General features: G+C 46.0%; 1 protein-coding gene across 1 annotated transcript in view; it reads left to right on the top strand.

Annotated features, from left to right (window-relative positions):
* The window catches only part of NAA25 (N-alpha-acetyltransferase 25, NatB auxiliary subunit), a 3,186,723-nt gene that overhangs the window by 1,898,474 nt on the left and 1,265,712 nt on the right, over window positions 1-22,537 (top strand). The gene's annotated exons all lie outside the window — the stretch shown is intronic.

Below are 22,537 nucleotides of genomic sequence, written 5' to 3'. Positions count from 1 at the left end.
AAAGTACTAGATGCACCATTAAACCGAGAGGGTTTATTTGGCAATAAAGCAGAAGTAGTCCTCAAAAGGATGGCGGAAAAAGCTAAAATCTATGAAAACTGTCAAATATTTCTTACAAGTACAGCCACTTAGATTCAGTAGGCATTGGCCTTCAAAAAACTGGTCTTTTCCAGTCCCTCCCAGACCTTCTCAGTCCAAACCCAGGGGCAGCAGACCACCACGACTATAGTCTCAGCGTATGCACAAATCTAAGCAATGGAGTGCTGCCACGTCCAAAACAGGGAGTAGTAAGCCACCATCCTATGGTAAAATCTCACAATGACTTATCCTTAACTCGTCCAAGCCTTGCCCAAGTACTTGCACCTTTAGGAGGGAAATTTGCCCTGCATGCCAAAAACTGGGAGTACGTTACCAAGGACACTTGGGTCTTAAACATTGTTTCCCAGGGATACAGATTCCACTTCCACTCACTCCCAACCCCAAGCAGATGGCCAGACCCCCCCCCCCCCCCAAACCAGTGGACAGAGGCCCAAAAGCAAGTAGTTTCTGTTCTCAGTATCAAGGCTATTCAACCTGTCCCAGCAGAACAAATGGGACAAGGCTTTTATTCCAGACTGTTTATGGTACCCAGAAAAGAAAACTCTTGGCATCCTATCCTGGATCTGTTTATTTTCAATACCTTTCTGGTGGTTCCAAATTTCAAAATGCTTACTTTCCAACAACTGCTTCCTATGCTAGCCAAGGACTCCTGACTAGCAACCCTAGACTTAAAAGAAGCTTATCTGCACATCCCCATAAGGGAATCTTGCAGGAAATACCTATGTTTCAGAGCATGCTCTATGTACTATCAGTTCTCTGCACTTCCCTTTGGCTTATCTACTGCACTCAGGTTATTCACAAAATGCCTAGCTCCAGCCATTGTATATTGCAGACAGAGAAGAATTCAAATTTACCCATACTTGGATGATTGCCTGATTCAGGCGTACAGTCAGGAATTGCTACTACAGCACCTGACATTTGTAAAGAGATTTCTAACTTCACTGAGATACACCATCAACGAAAAGAAATCACATCTGTTATCCAGCCAACAAATTGTATTCCTGGGAGCAAGCTTGAACACAACTTCCCCGATGGCATTCCTCACTCCAAAAAAACAAATTTATTTGACTAACTACTTTAATCTACTGGCCACCAAAACCGAGCTATCTGCAAGAAAAATGCTGCAAGCCCTAGGGTTCATGGCCTCTTGCATTCTACTAATTCCATATGCAAGACTGCATATGAGGAAACTTCAGTAGTACTTAAAAAGTCTCTGGTGTCAACATTCTCAGGACCTGCAAACAAAGATTCCTATCATTCCTTGCCTAAGGACAGAGGCCCTTTGGTGGGCAGAGGCCTGCTACCACAACAAGGGACTCCCTTTCACTCTGCCCCCTGCCACCCAAACCTTAACAGACGCATCAGACTGTGCATGGGGGGCTCACATGGCAGGACAATGCATTCAAGGCAAATGGAGCCCAAAGCAAATGCACCTGCATATCAATCTAAAAGAAATGTTAGCTATACAGAATGCTCTGACATCCTTCAAAGGCCTTATTCTTCCAGGACAACTACTGATACAGACAACACCACAGATATGTGGTAAATAAACAAGCAGGGTGGAACCCATTCCTACCCACACTGCAGATTAGCCATGGCTCTGTGGAACACAGCCCTGAGCAACCAAGTGCACCTGCAAGCTCAATTCCTGCCAGGCAAACTAAATTCACTGGCAGACAACTTAAGCAGAAATCTCATGGACCCACACGAGTGGAAACTGGAACCCAAAATATTCAAGCTTTTGAGGAACAGGTGGGGGGCTCCAGAGGTGGATCTCTTTGCTTCCCCTAAGAACTATCAGCTGAGCAAATATTGCACCAGACCTCCCCACAGCCAAGCTTGGAAAGTGGATGCCCTGTCCTTTACCTGGGAAAACCTCTCAATCTATGCCTTTCCCCCTTTGCCCCTCCTCTCGAAGGTTGTACTAAAGATCAAACAGGACAAGCCAAGGACAATCCTGATTGCACCAGACTGGCCATGACGGTACTGGTACCCTCTTCTGTGCAGTCTGACAGTAGTGCCACCATGGCACCTGCCTCAGACCCCTTCCCTGCTGTTCCAGCAGGTGGGCCAGATTTTGGACCCTCAGCTACAGACCTTGAACCTAGCAGCCTGGCTCATCCCCTGAACTCATCACAAGCGACCCTCGGTAAGCAGATGCTGGATGTCATTCTTGAGGCAAGGAGGCCTAGTAAAAGAAAATCTTATTCGGAAAAGTGGAAAAGATACTGTTCCTGGAGCCAGCCTCAGGGAATGGACACAACCTTGCCCAGCTTACCTCATATACCAGATTACTTAACAGAAGTGCTCCACAGGCCTATCCTTCTCTTCAATTAAGATTCATGCCTGTGCCATCTCAGCTCATTATAATAGTGAGCCCACCCTTCTTCTCTCATCCTCTGGTCAAACAGTTCCTGAGAGGAGCCCCCCCCCCCCGGAGAGCTTCCACTCCAGCCTGGGACCTTAACTTTATATTGGAAAAGCTTGTGCTTCAGCCCTTTGAACCTGCTGCTACAGCAGAGTTGAAATTCCTCTCATGGAAGACAGCTTTACTTCTAGCCATCGCTTCAGCAAGAAGAGTGTCTGAATTGCAGGCCATTATGGCCGTGGAACCCTTCAATCTGATATTGTTGATCCTCGTTCATTCCTTACGTATGGGTATCGGTTCTGACCTCAGAACCGAGCCGGCCATCTTCCAAGCTCGCATCATCTACAAACTCTCGAGCTAAACTCTTACCCAGAATTCCCCTCTCCCTGTTACCTCAGATTTTGTTTGCCACATCGCCATTCGGTCGTGTCAAGCTGCTTCTCTTGAGCTTAGTATAGATATTTGTTGTCAGACTAGTCTAATATAACCTTTTCTGTCAGAAAAGTTTTTAATTTGTTGTCTCATCATATCGCATTTAGCGACTATATCTTCTTGAGTTTCCTTCTCTTTACTTTGCACTTTTTACCGCGAGGTATTTTCTCCCTTACCATCGTTGGTAAACCCTTCTTTTCTTTATTACCTTCGGATATTCTTTCATAACATTGCTGGTACCCTTTCTTCTGTCTCCTTTTCTATCATGGCAGATAAAAAAAAGGTAGTCCAGGATTTAAAAGGTGTTCAGATTGTGGACACACATTACCTACATCAGATGCACACTCTGTGTGTGTTTATTGCTTGAGTGTGTCTCACTTATCTGTTGACCCACCCTGTGGTATTTGTAAAAATTTTTGCAATAGAACTTTGAGAGGCAAAATAAGTTGTTGCTGAAGGGACTTGTTCCTTTTCAGAGGCTATTTCTGGGTTGGAGGCTTCAACCCCTCCTAGAGCCCATAAGAAAATATTGGATGATCCTACAATGACAAAGTCTCTGCCTTCGTCCCCCACTGGGGACTCCCACCAACCAAGACATAAGAAGGCTAAAGTTTCTGCTTCGGAGCTCACTCGGCCCCAGCGCTTTCGGTGCCTAGACCTTCGACATCTAGGCCTTCGGTGACATCAGTGATTTTGGCTCAGTCTACTGGAGCCTTTACTATATCAGTACCGAAGGGCTCCTTGGTTCAAACTACTGTGACTACTACATCGACACCGACTGTTCAGTCGGCTGAGACCTTGACCACGTCGGCTCCGACATCTTACTAGGAACCGAAGCCTCAGTTATTGGCACCAATTTTGTCGGTTCCAGCTTTGGTACTGGCAGCCACTTCAGCACCAATCTTTTTGTCAGTGCAGACCGTGACCTTGGCACTAATGATTTCTTCGGTGCAGACACCCATAGTCCAGTCTCTCTCTCGGCACCATTGTTCTCAGTGCGGACTGGTGAGGTGGGCACCGAGCTTGTCTCGTCTGTGGACAGACCTGTTTCTCCCTTAGCTGTCTCTGTGAGGTCCACTAGAAGCCTTTCTGAACACGACGTGTTGCGTCTTGTGGATCAAGTGCTTCTGGCCAGAGGTATCCCGTCCCCTAGGACTTATCCTTCCTTGGGAGGTGATCACCCATCGCCAGAGACCCCTTTTTATTCTCCTCCTTCATTGCCTTTGAAGTCCATTGATATAGCACAGTCTTTCGCCTTTACGGTTCCCTTTATGGACCTCACTAAGGAACCACAGTTGCCTTCGTGGTAGGAGAGTTTTGCTATGACCCAGGATGATAGATGTGACACGTGTAATTTGTTGTTTCACAGCCATCCAGGGACGCCGGGTCGGCAGGCTGAGCCACTTAGGGGAGGGGTGACCCCTGTCCTGAACACTCACCCCTCTTCAGGTGGACCAGCCTTCCAACTGATGGAGAAGGCTCTGGCTTCTGCTGGCGATACTGTGTTGTCCATCTCTCCACCCTCTTCTGGACTGCTATGTTCACAAGTCGCACCTAGCGGACACTGGGCGCAAGGGCCTCAGGACATTCCAACAGGAATCCCCCTTTCCATTGTCTTCCCCACCATCTCCCTCTGAGGAAGTTCACCGGAAAAGTTTGTGCAAGAGGAAGCACATAGACTCCACAGAGGAGTCCCTCACTGAAGACACACACTTTGATGATGGGGAAGGATCCCCTCGGTCACCCTGTGAAGTATCCTTTGGTGATATCCTCAAAATCCTTAAACAGAGAGGTGACTGACAGCCCTCTAATCCGACCTCTGAGGAGTCTGTGTTCCTGCAGGCTTTTTGCACCCGGCCCCCTGGGTTACTCCACCTGCCGATGAACTTGTCCTGCTCATCGTGCATGGAAGACTCCTGACACCGCTGAGGCTATTCCCCAGAGGCCAGATAAGATTTTGTCCCCTCCTGCTACGGATCCCCATTGGTCTAAAGTTCTTCCTGTGGGTGCTGATGGTGGCGGCTGCAACCAAAAAGGATCTGGAGGAAGAAGAAAGCCAGACTGTCTAGCTGCTCAACAGAGTCCCGGGCCCTGGACAGGATAGTGAAGCACACCTTTGCATCAGCGACCTTTGCTATCAGGTCCCTGAATTATATGGCACACTTTACCAGGCTTCAAAGGGATTTCATTTCTGAGGTCTCTGAAACCTTGGCTGGTGCCATGTCTGATCAGGTCTGTGACAAAGTGGCCTCTCAGCTGGCCACCATTGAGTCAGTATCTAACTCCTCCATGCGACTGATATCTCATGCATCAGAAGGAGCAGCTAAAGTGGCGGGTTCAGCTGTGGTCTTGAGACGACAAGCCTGGATGCGCTTGTGCAATTTTGCGGAACCCTTTAAGGCTTCCTTTCTTAACGCTCCCATTGAAGCCTCCTCATTGTTTGGACCCAGAGTTAAAAGTACACTGGCCAAATGTGAACAGGACGGTAAGACCCTTTCTGCCGTAGGTGTCCGTTATTTTTCTCCTTAAGGTGCTTTCTCCCAAAACCAAAAGAGTGGGAAGATATGGTTCAAGAAGTCTCAGGGTCCTTTCCATGACACACAGGCCAAGTTCTCCCCTAGAGCCGGTGGGGGAAACTCACAGGGAAGATGCTCCTTTCGGGGCAGAGGGGGTCTGCGTAACAAGGGTTTCAGGGACTCTTTTCCTGGCCAGTATTCCAAAATTCGAGTAACCCACAGGTGCAAACCGGATTTAAATTGGTGGATGACCCACAACCCGTCACAATGGTCTCGCCCCTTTTCCCCCCAGCAGCCCAAGGCTACAGTGACCACGGACGCCTCCCTGATGGGGTGGGTGGGGGGGCTATGTCAGGGACAGACAGTCCAAGGCACTTGGTCCCAATTGGAGGCCCAACTGCATATAAGTGTTCTAGAGCTGAGGGCGGTGCTTCTGGCATTGCAAACATTCCATCCCCTACTGCCGTCTGGGATGATTGCGATAGTCAGACAACATGGCGGTGGTCTGGTACATCAACAAACAAGGAACCAAATCTTACCCCCTTTGTCGAGAGGCCATGAGGGATATGGCAATGGGCGATGGCCACCAACCGTTTTCTTCTAGCAACGCACATTCCCGGGAGTTCCAACGTGGACAGACTCAGCAGGTGCATTCTACAACCTCATGAGTGGTCCCTGAATCCCTTGATAGCGGCGGAGATCTTCCACCGCTGGGGCCATCCTTGCTGCGACCTCTCTGCATCCCCGACCAACTACAAATGCAGCAACTACTTCGCCCTGATTCCCCCTCCGGGACAGTCACCCAGGGACACACTAGTCCACGATTGGCCCTCAGGTCTTCTTTATGCATTCCCACCTATCCCCCTCATTCCCCAGTTGCTGAAGAAAGCCTGTCGGTTGAAGAGCAAGGTGACCCTCATAGCACCATATTCGCCTCGTCAGATTTGGTTCCCCTTTCTTTGGCCTCACCTGCTAGATCAGCCATGGATTCTCCATCCAACCCCGGAGTTGATCTCATCTGCAGAACCTGATTTATCCCAACTTAGCCTGAAGCTCACAGTTTGGCTCCTCCAATTCCCTTGACTGCCAGGCAGAATGGTCTTTCTTTACCAGTACGGGACATTCTTATTGCATCTCATAAGTCTTCCACTAGAATTACTTATCTAAGCAAGTGGAAAAGATTTACCTGTTGGCTGAAAGAAAAACAAGTAGATCCCTTCTCAGCACCGGTGTCGATAATACTAGAGTATCTGGCCGACCTTTTTTCAATCGGGTCTATTGGCCTCTACCATTTGAGTTCATTTGGCTGCAATATCTAATTTCCATGAGGGTGTCCAAGTCTCCACTCGTATGTCACGCAAATTATGCAAGACCTTCATAAAAGGTGTGAATCATTTGAAACCCCCTTTTAGAGAACCTATTCAACCATGGGACGTCATTAGTTCTACAAGCTCTGACAATGCCACCCTTCGAACCAGCTTCTTCTTGCAACCTCAAATATTTGTCATGGAAAACCTTGTTTTTGGTCGCCCTTACTTCTGCCAGACGTATCTCTGAGCTTCGAGCCTTATGCATCAAGAGTCCATACATGATTTTTCATAGAGATAGTGTCTTTGAGAACTAATCCTTCATTTCTGCCAAAAGTGATCTCTGAAATGTCCATTAATCAAACCATTGAATTGCCAGTTTCCTTTCCCAATCATTCAAACAGAGGAGAGTATTGCCTACATACCCTAGATATTCACAGGCAAATTTGCTTCTTCTTGAACAGGACTAGGTCCCCTCGTAAATCTGACCAGTTATTTTTGGCCTTTTCTGGACCTAGATTAGGATCTGCTGTTGCTAAGGTCACATTGGCTAGGTGGTTGAAAGACTGTGTGACCTTCATTTATACACAATGTAATATCCCATTGCCTGCTACCATAAAGGCTCATTCGACAAGATCTGTGGCAACTTCTGCTGCCTTCCATGCCAGAGCTTCTTTACATGACATCTGTGCAGCTGCAACTTGGGCTACGCCTCATACCTTCATCAATCATTACAAATTAGATTTGGCCTCCAGGGGAAGGGCATCTTTTGGTTCTATGGTGCTCAGGAATGTCCTTCCATGAGAGCCTCCCAGGGGTAGAGGCAGCTGGGGACTCTGTCCCATACGTAAGGAATGAATGAGGATTAACAATATCAGATAAAGAAGTTATATCTTACCATAACGTTCCATCTGTATTGTTGTTCCTCGTTCAGTCATTACAACCCTCCCTCCTTCTCCCTCCTGTGGCTTCTAGTGGATCTCACCATCCGGTTCTTTTAGGTCATTTGACCAGAGGTAGCCTCTACCTTCTTTTGACTTGCAAACTCAATCTGAGGTAACAGGGAGAGGAGAATTCTGGGTAAGAGTTTAGCTCGAGAGTTTGTAGCTGACGCGAGCTGGAAAGATGGCCGGCTCGGTTCCGAGGTCGGAACTGATACCCGTACGTAATGACTGAAAGAGGATGAACAATACAGATGGAACGTTATGTAAGACATAACTTCTTTTCATCTTCCATGCGGACAGGGTTTCCCTCAGGGCTAACCCATCATTTATGCCCAAGATGGTATCTAGTATGGCTTTAAACCAATCCATTCATTTCCCAACTTTTTTCCCTAATACTCAGAATAAAGGGGAAAGGATTCTGCACTCCCTGGATGTTCACAGGCAGCTTAGGTTCTGTCTGGACAGGACTAAGTCTCAGAAAATCTAACCAGCTGCTAGTCAGCTTTACTGCAGGGGCAGAGGACAAGGCCATTTCAAAGCAAACCATTTCTAAATGGATAGCACACTGCATCCATTTCTGCTACAAACACCATGGGAAACCTACCCCACAGGGGATCAGAACACATTCCACTAGGACTACATCAACCTCTACAGCATTTCTTAGGGGGGGGTCCCTACCAGGGACATCCTGGAAGCTGCAACCTAGAGCTCTGTACACACTTTCACCAAGCATTACCACTTGCCTATCTTTTCTAAATCCAGAGCTGGATTTGCCACAGCAGTCTCACAGGGCCTGATTGCCAGCCCTCATGCTTCTTAACTACCTCCACCCATCCTCAGCTTTGGGAATCAACCCAAATGTGATGACTGCAACAGTGAAACACAAAGAACATAGTAGAGTTGTGTACACTTACCATAAATGTAGATGTTCGAGTGTATTCACTGTTGCAGTCCTGGATGTTCTTTGTTTCACTGTTGCAGTCATTACATTTGGGTAATCTTCTTGCAGGTTGCCGTCAGTCAGCCTGATTAACAAAGTCTTGGGTCCTGCGTCGGTTGCTGTCCCTTCTTCCATGACGTCAGGTCGTCAGGGGTATAAAATGTGCAGCCGACGTCATTACATCAGTCTTTCTTGCTGTGCGGTGCCCGAAGCAGAAGCAGTTCGCAAGTGCCGGTCGGCCGACTCCTGAAATTTTCATTTTCGAGTTTCAAACCGAAGTCTTCAACTTAAAGCTAAGTACCCCATCGGGGAAACTTTTTCTTGCTCCTTACCGATGTTAGTAAAAGTTAATTGCATTACTTGTGGAAAGCAAATACCTCATAAAGATTTTCATTCGTACTGTATTCCTTGCCTAGGCCCTGACCACTACGTACCTTGCTATCGGTTTTGTGCTTTATTTAGTCGGCGCACTAGCTGTCATTGGTATATTTTTGCCTCTAAATAGTTCTGTTCTCGGTTTAATTATCCAGAAATGTCATCGGTTAGCCATCCGACTACCGGGATTCTAAAAAAAACGTAAGGATAAAGACAAAGACAGGCCGCCGAGGTCCAAAACTGCCGACGACACTTCTCCTAAGCCAGTCACCAGTTCGCCGGTACTCAGTGAGGTGTTTTTCCAGCCCCTGATACCCACTACTTCTGATTCGCAGGCCTCTACTGAGACCCATTCGGAGTCCGGTATGCCGCGACATACTTCAACTATGGAACCCACGGATGTCTCTACCTTGGGTGGGTTTGGAGCCGCTGTGCAGGGCACCCGCTTCTGAGGGTGTATTCAGGCCTACAGACTTGCATATTAAATCGACTCCTTTATTACTAAGGCCTAAATCTCGATCCATGTCTAAAAAAACGATGCCCAGGCCACATGCTCAGGCCCCTATGCCTAAAAAACAAATGATAAAAATGGCTGAAGATGTAATAACTGTAATCAGGGGTAGTCAACCCCCCCCCCCCCCCAAGAGGCCTAGGGCTGAGCTTGATTATGAATCTTCTGATCAGGATACTGTTTGTTCTGACTCTTCTGATGACCTGGATTTATCCTTACCTACTTATGAGGCTTCTGATGCAGAGGATTCTATTCCCTCTGCTTCCCCTCCTGGGGATTTTCCATTGGGGAAACTTTACTTACTTTAAGGGAGCACTTTCACTGGGAAAGCCAGGAATTTTCTGGTTCAAAAAAGAGGCTTAGGGATTTCCTTCTTCCATCTCAGCATAGGCCTTTGACTATATCTCCTGTACAAGACATTGTTGATGTTTTCTCGGAATCCAGTTTGGCCCCCGATTCCCTGCCTCCTGCTGCTAGTAAACCTGACAGATACTACAGGGTTCCTGAGTCACAAGTTCCTTTTCAAAAATCCTGTTGCAGATCCAGAGACTATTTCTCAGGGGCCTAAGCGCATTAAGGCTTCTACTGCTAAAAATCCTACCCCTTCTGATAGAGACTCCAGGGCGCTGGATAGATGAGGTAAAAAGGTTTATACTTCTGCAACCTTGGCAGTCAGAGCTTTAAACTGCCAATTTCATATATTAAAATGCCAACAGCATGTTATTGGACTGCTTAAACAGAAAATGATGTTGATTCCTGACTGTGTGGAAAATAAAGATTTACAGGACTTGATGCATTCTGCTGAACAAGTTGGAAAACATACTTTGCAATGTGGTTTTGATTCTTTAGAGGCCTCTTTCAGAGCTGCTGTTACTGGGTCTGTGCTTAGAAGGCATGCTTGGCTTAAGGAGCAATTTTTGCCTGATCATGTTAAAGCTAAATTGTTGGATGCTCCTTTAAATCAGGACCGCCTGTTTGGCAACGTGACTGAAGAAGTTCTTAAAAAGATGGAAGATAAAGCTAAATCTATGCAAACCTCCTAGATTTAGCAGGTACTGGCCTACTAAGAATTGGTCCTTTCCAGTCCCTTCCAGGTCTTCTCAAGCCAAACCCAGACACAGCAAAAACCTCAGGTTTCAGTCCCATGAGACTTTCAGAACTAAGCAGTGGGGGGTCTCCACTTCCAAATCTGTAAATAAGACACCCCCCTATCGTAAACAGTCTCAGTGACTTCCTTTTAAAATTCTCAAGCACTTATCTTTTGACAGCCCCTTTGGAGGGAAAGATTGCTCTTCATGCAAAGAACTGGGAACTCATAACCCAGGACAAATGGGTTTTAAATGTAGTGTCCCAGGGATACAGATTTCATTTCCACACGTTGCCAACGCCAAATGGGTGGCCATACCTGCCTCTCAAATCAGTGGGCAGAGGCTCAAAAACAAGTACTTTCCCTCTTAAGCATGGGGGCTGTTCAACTGGTACCGGAAGAGGAAAAGGGACAAGGTTTCTTGGCAACACTAGATTTAAAAAAAGCATACCTGCACATCCCAGTCAGAATCTTGCAGAAGATACCTGCGCTTCAAAGCAGGCTACACGCATTATCAGTTCTCTGCACTTCCCTTTGGCTTGTCTACTGTGCCCAGGGTATTCACAAAGTGCCTGGCTCCAGTTATTGCATTTTGCAGGCAAAGAAGTATTCAAATATACCCATACCTGGACGATGGTCTAATTCAGGCAGAAAGCCAGGGCATACTTTTGAATCATATGGCGTTTGTAAAAAGGGTTCTAACTTCTCTGGGGTACATTATAAACAAAAAGAAATTACAGCAGGTACCCTGTCAACAAATTACATTCCTGGGTGCAAGCTTGAATACAACTTCCCAGATGGCTTACCTCACGCCAGAAAAGCAAATTCATTTGGTAACCTATTTCAAACAAGTGGCCACAAAACCCTGCTATCTGCAAGACAAATACTGCAAGACTGCATATGAGGAAACTACAGTGGTATCTAAAAAGCCTTTGGAGTCAACATTCTCACAGCCTGGAAACAGTGATTCCTATCATACCTTGCCTATGCCTAGAGTTTCTCTGGTGGGCAGAGGCCTGCCACCAAAACAGGAGACTACCATTCACACTACCCCCTGCCGCCCAAACCCTAACAACAGATGCATCAGACTATGCATGTGGGCTCCCCTGGCAGGAAAGTGCATTCAGGGCAAGTGGAACCCAAGTCAAATGCACCTACATATCAATCAAAAAGAAATGTTAACTGTACAGATTGCTCTGACAGCCTTCAAGGACTACATTCTTCCAAGACAACTAATGGTAAAAACGGACAACACCACGGTTATGTGGTATATAAGCAGGGGGGTACACATTCCTACCCCCTCTGCAGACTAGCCATGGCATTGTGGAACACAACCTTCAGCTACCAAGTACACCTACAAGCTCAATTCCTGCCAGGAAAATTAAATACAGTGGCAGACAGACTAAGCAAAAACCTCATGGATCCACACGAGTGTAAACTGCAACCAAGGATTTTTAACATGTTGACAAGCGAATGGGGGAGCCCAGATTTGCATCCCCCCAGAACTACCAGTTGGACAAGTTTTGCACAAGGACTCCCCACAAACAAGCCTGGAAAGAGGATGCTCTGCCCTTCAGCTGGAAAAACCTATCAGTCTACGCCTTCAGGCAGAAAGCCAGGGCATACTTTTGAATCATATGGCACTTGTAAAAAGCTGCCTCTGCTCTCCAAAGTTCTACTAAAAGTCACAGGACAAACCAAAGATGATCTTGATTACTCCAGACTGGCCACGCCAACACTGGTACCCCCTCCGGCGCAGTGTCGCAGTTATCTCCATGGCACCTGCCTCAGTCCCCTTCCCTGCTGTCTTAGCAGGAGAACCAAATTCTGCACCCTCAGCTTCCAACATTGAACCTTGCAGCCTGGCTAATCACTTAAATTCACCCTTATCATCCTTCAGTAAACCTGTGATGGATGTCATTTTAGAGCAAGGAGGCCTAGTACTAGAAAATCTTATGCTGAAAAATGGAAAAGATTCTGTGTCTGGAACCAATCACAAGGGATGAGCACAGCAGCACCCAGTTTACCTCAGATTTTGCAATACTTAACTGAGATACTTCACAAGGGCCTGTCTTTTTCCTCCATTAAAATCCACGTTTCAGCCATTTCAGCTTATTATAACCTCCCCTCTCATCTCATCCTCTGCTCAAGCAGTACCTCAGAGAGGCCAAAATCTTGAGACCACCCACTAGAGCTCTAACCCCTGCCTGGGACCTTAACTTTATATTGGAGAAACTCACTCTACCTCCTTTCGAGCCAGCTGCTACTGCAGACTTAAAATGTCTTTCTTGGAAAACAGCTTTCCTGTTAGCAATCACTCCAGCTAGAAGGATATCTGAATTGCAGGCCCTTATGACAGTGGAGCCTTTCATCATGTTTCATGTGGACAGGTTGTCACTCAGGACCACAATCCATCCTTTATGCCCAAGATGGTATCCAGTGTGGCTCTTATTCAGTCCATTCATTTGCCAACCTTCTTTCCCAATCCATAGAACAAATGGGAACATATTCTGCATTCCTTGGATGTGCACAGACAACTTAGATTCTACTTGGATAGCACTAAACCTCGAAGAAAATCTGAACTGCTGTTAGCATTTGCTGTAGGGGCAGAGGGGAAGGCTATTACAAAACAAAACCATTTCTAAATGGATAAGCCATTGCATTAATTTCTGCTATAAGCACCATGGGAAACCTATCCCCCAGGGGATCAGATCTCACTCCACCAGGGCTGCATCTACTTCTGCAGCCTTTCTCAGAGGTGTTCCTACCAGGGACATCCTAAAAGCTGCTATCTGGAGTTCTGTACATACTTTCACCAAGCATTATCATTTGCCAATTTTCTCTAAATCCAGAGCTGGCTTTGCCACTGCTGTCTTGCAGGGCCTTATAGCTGGCCCTATTGCTATATAAACTTTTCTTCCCAACCATAGCTTTGGGAATCTACCCAAATGTAATGACTGCAACAGTGCAACACGAAGAACATAGTACAGTTGTGTACGCTTACCATAAAGGTACATTTATATGTATGAACCTTTATGGTAAGCGTACCATAAATGTAGATGTTCGAGTGTATTCACTGTTGCAGTCTTAGGTACACTCCCTCCAGCCCCCTAACTTCGTCTGGCTATACCTCTACTTTCCTTTACTATGCTTAAAAGTCTTTTTGGTGTATTTGCTTTTTGTTGGAGGTATACCTTTCTGTTTTTTATGTTTATTTGCTCCCCGTTAGGGGACACCTGATATCTGGGGCAAGAAAAACTGATGTAATTGCGTCGGCTGCATGTTTTATACCCCTGACGACCTGACGTCATGGAAAAAGGGACAGCAACCGACACAGGACCCAAGACTGTGTTAATCAGGCCGACTGAGGGCAACCTGCAAGCAGATTACCCAAATGTAATGACTGCAACAGTGAATACATTCGAACATCTACATTTATGGTAAGTGTACACAACTGTACTTTACCCTCCCTCCAGCCCCCTGACTTCTCTTTACTTCTACCTATTTTTCTTTTTTGTTTGGAATGTCTTATATCGTTGGTATTTGCTTTTTGCTGGGGGTGTTCCATACCTTGTAATTGCTTACTGTTTGGGGGGCTTCTGAGATCTGGGGCAAGAAAAACTGATGTAATGGCGTCGGCTGCATATGTTATACCCCTGACAACCTGACGTCATGGAAGAAGTGACAGCATCTGATGCAGAAATCCCAAGACACTGTTATTTAGGCTGACTGAGGGCTACCTGCAGGCAGATAACCCAAATGTGATGACGGCAACAGTGAATACACTCACATCCACATTTATGTTAAGTGTGCACAACTGTACTTTTGCATTCTTGGTAGTCTCTTCTTTAGAGCCATTTTTTGCCCGATTTATGTGGCTAGGTACTAAGGGGAAATCCTGGAGCATGTTGAAAAGTTCTCCTTTGATTGACAGTAAAACCCTGAAGTTGCAGCTGTGTGGACTTGCCAGGAATGCCCAGAAGCTGCGCAAACACACAGATGTTCATCGTGTTACACTGCTGCAGTCATTACACTTGGGTCATCCTGCAGTCAGGCGGTAACCCAGTCGGCCTGAGTTCCAAAGTCTTGGTCTGGCGTCGGTTGCTGTCGCCTCCCCCCTGACGTCAGTGCGACAGGGGTATAATAGATGCAGCCGACACCATTTTCTTCAGTCTTTCTTGCCGCGTGGTGCCTGAAGCAAAAGCAGTTTGCAAGTGCCGGTCGGCCGACTCCTGAGATTTTCATTCCGAATCCAGAACCGAAGTCTTCTACAAAGCTAAGTACCCCATTGGGGAAACTTTTTCTTGCCTCAGCCCGATGTCAGTAAAAGTTAATAACTGTATTTCTTGTGGGAAGCAAATACCTCATAAGGATTTCCATTCCTATTGTATCCCATGCCTAGGCCCAGACCACGACGTCACTGGTTGTCCGTTTTGTGCTAGGGTTAACAAGCACACTACTAAACGTCGGTTTGATTTTGCCCGACGTTATTTTGGCAGAAAATTAAATTACACCATGCCGTCGGAACTTCCGACGACCGGAATACATAAAAAGCGCAAAGACAAGGACAGGCATCCAAGGCCCAAAACTGACGGCGAAGCTTCTTCTAGGCCATTCGACGGTTCTCTGGTTTTCAGCGAGGCACCTTCGCAGCCCCTGACAACCGCTTCTGCAGAACCACAGGCCGCCTCCGACTCCCACGTGGAGATGGCTGGACCTTCGGACGCACAAGCTTTTCAGCCTACTGAAACTAACCCTTCAGAGGGATCTGAGCAACCCGCAGCTACAGAGGGTGTTTTCAGACCTACTCAGTTAAGCATTAAAGCCTCTGCTAAGTCTGTCTACTTTAAAAACAAAGAAACAAGTTCAGCATTCTCCAGGACAGGCCTCCATGCCTAGGAAACAAATGCTCAAAATGGCCGAAGACCTAATCACTCTGATCAGGGGGTCCCATCCCTCTCCTGATAAAAGGCCTAGACAGGATGCAGACTATGACTCATCCGAGCAGGTGTCCATCTCTTCAGACTCATCCTCAGACCTAGGATATTCTTTACCCCCTTATGAGGATTCTGATGCTGAGGAATCAGTTCCATCAGCCTCTCCGCCTGAGGACTGCTCCTTTGGGGAAACCTTACATACCATGAGGGAGCATTTCCATTGGGAAGGCCAGGATTACTCGGAATCCAAGAAAAGGCTCAGAGACTTCCTTTTATTACCTCAACACAGACCCCTTGCTACTCTGCCAGTGTTAGATATTGTGGATGATGTGTATACTGAATCCAGCTTAAATCCTGATTCCTTACCTCCAGCCCCAGTTAAACCTGACATACTACAAGAGTCCCTGACTCATGCAAATTTCTGTATAAAAGCCCTGTTGCTGACCCTGAAACTATTTCTCAGGGACCCAAAGTGTTTAAGGCCTCATCAGCCAAGAATCCAATTCCCTCTGACAGAGGTTCTAGGGCATTAGACTGATTGGGAAAGAAAGTATATACGTCTGCAACTTTAACAAATGAGAGCCTTAAATTGCCAGTTTCACATGCTGAAATATCAGCAATTTTTGATGTCTCAGTTGAAACAGAAAATGCTTCCAGATTCAGATCCTCCTAATTTGAAAGAAATGCAGGATTTTATTGCATGCAGCTGAACAAGTGGGAAAACATACTTTGCAATGTGGTTTTGATACTTTAGAGGCCTCCTGTAGAGCAGCAGTTACAGGCTCTGTTATTAGAAGACATGCTTGGTTAAAAGAACATGCGTTACCAGATCATGTTAAAGCAAAATTATTGGATGCACCTTTGCAACAGGATGTGTTATTTGGAGTTAAGGCAGAAGTATTAAAGAAAATGGAGGATAAGTCAAAATCTATGCAAACGGTGAAGGATTTCTTACAGGTTCCGCCTCCTTGATTTAGCAGAAATTGGCCAACTAAGAATTGGTCCTTTCCAGTTACAGACAGACCTCAAAGGGGCAGATACAGACTTCCAAGAGGTAGAGGTCAACCACAAGGTCCTTACAGGCCTCGACAATGTGGTGCATCAGGCCAGAAAGAAGGGGAGATAGGCTACAACCATATAAAAAGCAGCCCCAATGACTTCCCACTACAGCTGCCAAACAGCTCTATCTTGGCAGCCCCCTTGGGAGGAAAACTGGCACTTTTCTATCACAATTGGCATATGATCACCAAAGACAAATGGGTTCTCAACATTGTATCTCAAGGTTACAGGTTCCACGTTCACACTCTGCCAAGGTTAAAAGGAATGCCAAATCTGCCACCAAATCAATGGGAAGAGGCACAAAAACAAATTTCAGCACTCATGGACATGAGAGCTATTCAAAGGTACCACCACAGGAGCAAGGACAAAGATTTTACTCAAGACTCTTTCTGGTTCCCAGAAAGGACAAAGCCTGGAGGCCCATTCTGGATCTTTCTTCTGTAAACACTTACCTGGATGTTCCGAAATTCAAAATGTTCACACTACAGCAGCGTCTTCCCATGCTGGGCAAGAAAGCTTGGCTCGTGACCTTGGACCTCAAGGAGGCATACCTGCATGTCCCCTATCAGACAAAACTGCAGAAGATACCTCAGATTCATAGCTGGTTCAATGCACTAACAATTCTCTGCACTGCCCTTTGGCTTATCTACTGCGCCCAGGGTCTTCACAAAGTGCCTGGCACCAGTAATTGCATTTTGCAGACAGAAAGGAATTCAAATTTATCTGTACCTGGACGACTGCATGATTCAAGCAGAGAGCAAGGGCATTCTTCTAAAGCATCTGGCGTTTGTAAAAAAGTTAAGATGCCTGGGCTACACAGTAAACGAAAAGAAATCAAAGCTAGTGCCCTCACAAGAGATAATATTCCTGGATGCCAGCTTGAACACAATGGCCCAGATGGCTTATCTCACGCCAGACAAGCAAAGACAACTGACTCAATATTTTCAATTGATGGCAACAAAGACCCAACTCCCTGCAAGAAAAATTCTGCAGGCCTTGGGTTACATGGCATCTTGCATACTACTAATTCCATATGCCAGACTGCATATGAGGAAACTACAATGGTACCTAAAGAGTGTATGGTCTCAACACTGTCAAAGTTTGGAAACAGTTATACCACTAATTCCTTGCCTTCAACAGGAGTTTCGATGGTGGGCTCAAGCTTGTCCCCTCAACAAGGGACAGCCTTTTACTCAACCCACAGCCAGGCAAACACTGACAACAGATGCTTCGGATTACGCCTGGGGAGCACACATGGCAGGAAAATGTATTCAGGGCAAGTGTCCCACAGAACAAAGGCATCTTTACATCAATCAAAAAGAGATGCTAGCTGTACAAAATGCCCTTATAGCTTTCAAAGACCTGCTGCATCCAGGACTACTACTACTAAAGACAGACAACACCACAGTTATGTGGTACATAAGCAAGGGGGCACTCACTCCTACCCCCTCTGCAGACAAGCCATGACCTTGTGGAACACAGCTCTAAACTATCAAGTTCATCTGCAAGCACAATTCCTGCCAGGAGAGGAAAACACACTGGCAGACGACTTAAGCAGAAACATCATGGATCCCCACGAATGGGAATTGAATCCACAAATATTCAGAGTGATAACACAGAAATGATGGAGCCCGGACATAGATCTGTTTGCATCCCCAATGAACTGCCAGCTACAGAAATTCTGCACAAGGAGTTACCATCCACAGGCATGGAAAGTTGATGCCCTCTCATTCAGCTGGAAAAACCTACAAGTATACAATTTCCCACCACTACCTCTCCTTCCAAAGGTATTCATAAAAGCCAGGCAAGAAGAGCCAAAGATGATCCTGATTGCACCAGACTGGCCACGCCAGCACTGGTACCCAATCTTAAAGAACTTAGCACAAGGACCACCCTGGATTTTGCCTCAAATCCCACATCTGCTGACTCAGCACTTCACAGCCAGCTAAAGACCTTAAACCTAGCTGCATGGAAGATTCCTTAGTCAAGCAAGCAGTGCGTCTCTCCAAGGCTGTTATGGATGTCATTCTGGAGGCCAGAAGGCCTAGTACCAGGGAAGCCTATTCGGATAAATGGAAGAGATTCTGTGCCTGGAACCAGGCTCACAGCCTTGACCCTCTTGTCCCAAACATTCCTCAGATACTACAATATTTAACTGAGATGCGGGACAAAGGCCTCTCCTTTTCATCCATGAAGATCCACGCCTATGCCATCTCTGCTCATTACAACATGGATCCACCAATTTTCTCTAATCCTTTGCTAAACACAGTACCTCAGAGGGGCTAAAAACATAAGACCACCCCGTAGAGCACCTACTCCAACTTGGGACCTCAACTTTGTTTTGGAAAAATTAACTTTACCTCCATTTGAGCCAGCTAACGCAGCAGAATTAAAATACATCTCATGGAAAACTGCTCTGCTCATGGCAATAACATCAGCACAAAGAGTTTCAGAATTACAGGCACTAATGGCAGTGGAACCTTTCCTCATTTTCCACCAGGACAGGGTGTCTTTAAGAACTAACCCTACGTTTATGCCAAAGGTGGTATCAAGTGTGGCTCTAAACCAAACTATTCACTTGCCAACTTTCTATCCACAGCCACAGAATAAAGGGGAGAGACTACTGCATTCTTTGGACATTCACAGGCAGTTACGCTTCTACTTGGACAAAACCAAAGCTTTCAGAAAATCTGAGCAATTATTGGTAGCATATGCTGCAGGAGCACAGGGAAAAGCCATTTCAGAACAGACTATTTCAAAATGAATAGGACATTGTATAAGTTTCTGCTATACACACCATGGAAAACCTGTACCTAGCAGCATTAGATCTCACTCCACCAGGGCAACAGCCACTTCAAATGCCTACCTCAGAGGAGTACCTACCAAGGATATTTTGGAAGCAGCAACTTGGAGTTCTGTGCATACCTTCACCAAGCATTACCATCTGCCTCTATACTCTAAATCCAGAGTTGGCTTCACCACTGCAGTGTTGCAGGGCCTTATAGCCACTCCTAATGCCTTATAGAGCCAGCCACCCTACCTCAGCTTTGGGATTCTACCCAAGTGTAATGACTGCAGCAGTGTAACACAATGAATATAGTAACAGTTTTGTACCTACCATAAATGTAGATGATCGAGTGTATACACTGCTGCAGTCCAGGTTACCTTCCCTCCTTCCCCTCTTACTTGCTGGTACGTACCTATGTCTTCTACCCTTTACTACCTGTGGGGAGTATTTGATGGTAACTGAAAGTTGTCGTTTGCTTTTCTTATGTATGTTTTATTAGCAATTTGAATTTGCCTACCTATTTGGGGGCCCCTGACATCTGGGGGAAGAAAAACTGAAGAAAATGGTGGCGGCTGCATCTTATATACCCCTGTCGCACTGACATCAGGGAGGAGGCAACAGCAACTGACGCCGGACCAAGACTTTGGAACTCAGGCCGACTGGGGAACCGCCTGACGGCAGGATAACCCAAGTGTAATGACTACAGCAATGTATACACTCGAACATCTACACTTATGGTAAGTACAAAACTGTACTTTCAGTACCAGTATGCTGTGAATGCAGCATCCATGGCAGCAGCAAATTGATCATCAGGAGGTATCCCTGACAAGAATACAACCCCTTCCAGAAGATGTCAAAGTGCTTAAGTGCACCTGTAGACAAGTCTTTTTAGTCCCTTTAGGTAAGCTTGAATAAAAAGTGGAAAACTTTGTGAACAGTTAAACAGCTATTCTCTTTCCACCGCTCCCCAAGTCTAGACATGGGTTCAACTGGCAACGCAGAGCAGAGATTTCGAGAAGCAGTGACCAGACAAGCAAAAGGACAGGTTAAGGAGGCCATCTGAAGTTAGCATCACAGGATCCCCTGTGAATAGTCATGACTGTTTTGTGGAGGACACTGCCCCCCTTCTCTCACCTCAGCAACACCCACAGCTCTCTCCAGATCCCCTTGGGGGAATGTAACTTGGCTTTAAGGACATCTTTGGGAAGATTACCTCAAATTATTTGTCTTGATATTTTGTCTTTAGGCTACAGAATAGGATTCATAACCTTTTGTCGTCTTGTGGAAATGTCACCCATCCCAGCAGATCAGGATGTTTAGCTTTCCCCCTCCTTAAGCAGCTCTTTGCTCAGGGGGCCATAAAAAGGTGCCCTCTGTAGGAATAGAGGATGGGATTTTATTGCAGACTTTTCATGGTTATAGAAAAGGATCATCAGGGGAGGCCCGATCTGGCCTTTTCAACACTGAATTATTTTTGTTATCCCCAATAGTTCTTAAGTTGAGTATGCTTACACTGTAATTCATATCCCTGTTGCTAATGTTCATGGTTTTCATGGTTACTCTAATTCTCAGATAACTTACTCTATACATCCCTTATTCAAAGAGCATAGATGATTCCTCTGGTTCAGAATGGAGGATAGCCATTGCCAAGTTAGCTATTTGTCCTTTGGGCTGTGCAGCATTCTCAGGGACTTCACAAAATGTGTCATCTTGAGGTTGACATTTTTGAGAATGCAGGGCATAAGTCTACTGATACCTGGAACCCAGATGACTGTCTTCTGTAAGCCCAGTCTAAGGAGGATATGCAAGAGAAACCTGCTCTTCACTATCAGCTGTGTCTTCTAGAACTTGAGATTCTTCCTAAACCCTTGAAGTACAGTTTGCCCCCCCCAAAAAAAAAAAACCTCAGGGTTCCCCCACCCTGGGCACTTGCTTATCAGGGGCCTTTCTGCTGCATGAAAATGTGACCCCCCTCCTGTAGGATGACTTCAGCTATGATCCCAGAGAAGCAAGACTGCAAAGGGGTTTATCAGGATCCCACGATTCATTGCCTCCATTGTTGACACAGCGTTGTTAAGAAATGCAGCCCTGACTTAAGACCCAAGAAACCAAGTTTTGGGTACCAGCCATAACACTAGAGGAGTGAAGAGGTTACACACATTTACCTCCCTTCTTCACGAGGAAGACATGCTTTGGAGGCACATAACTGCCATGTTGCCGGTGGTGATCCTGTAGATCATGGGAGTGCACAGAAGGCCAGCATGTGGGTAGAAACACTGAGAAGTGATATCACCAAGTAGGTGAGGCATAGCCTTACAATGTCTCACTGGAAGAGGGTGAAGCCTGCAGACAGGCACTTCACCTTGGAAGTTGAAGGAGTTTGCCTTGCAGTGTACCATGTTAGCCAACATGTAAAGCTTGAAACTAGCAAATCAAGGGAATTAGTGCTTTAAAGGACAAAATGCTGTCACTCTTAGTGTGACAGTCCCACCTTCAAGTAGCCTGACTCTCTCCCCATGTGAGCTGAAGGGGAATATATATACCAGTAGTGTGATGGAGAAAATCTAATCAGTGGAAAATGGAAGTGGAATATTCTAATGACTTCAAGTATCCATTGGTGTCTGTTGTGTAAGAGAGAGAAACCATCCTCCAAACCCTTGATGTACACCTACAACTAAGGTATTGCCTGTGCAGAACCAGAAGGTGTAAAGCAGACTTTTACCTTTGCCATCTCAGCGCTTTCTTGCCCCAGAAACGGAGGCTAGAGCCTTTGAAGTGAAAGTAACACCAAGGAATGACATGCATAGGTAGCCAGAAAGGTACACAGTTTAAAGTAGACTACTCAGAGATGAAGCTAAGAAGTAATGAATATGAAGTTCACCTAACCACTACCCAGACCTGAATCAAAGCCTTATACCACCCAGCCCAATATGCTCATAAAAGAGACATTTGTATAAAGGATGGTGAGAGAGAAAATCCTGCAGCAGTAATCTAATTGAGTTTCTTGTTAAATTTCTACACAGTTGTATTTTGTTTTTTTGTTTAGATCACAGTTGCAGTAGTCCTTGCTACTGGGACAGTTCATAGAGCTGTAAGGCAGGTCGGAAATGTTGCCTGAGCAGTATAACCTGAGTGTAGTGTACCCTGAAAGATAGCTGTGACAGTCTGTCCTAG

Source organism: Protopterus annectens, chromosome 4.part0 (genome assembly GCF_019279795.1).
Source record: "Protopterus annectens isolate FY-2018-M chromosome 4.part0, PAN1.0, whole genome shotgun sequence".
NCBI classification, from domain to species: domain Eukaryota; kingdom Metazoa; phylum Chordata; order Ceratodontiformes; family Protopteridae; genus Protopterus; species Protopterus annectens.
The sequence above is the reverse complement of the archived record's forward strand: the minus strand, read 5'-3'. Positions and strand labels throughout refer to the sequence as shown.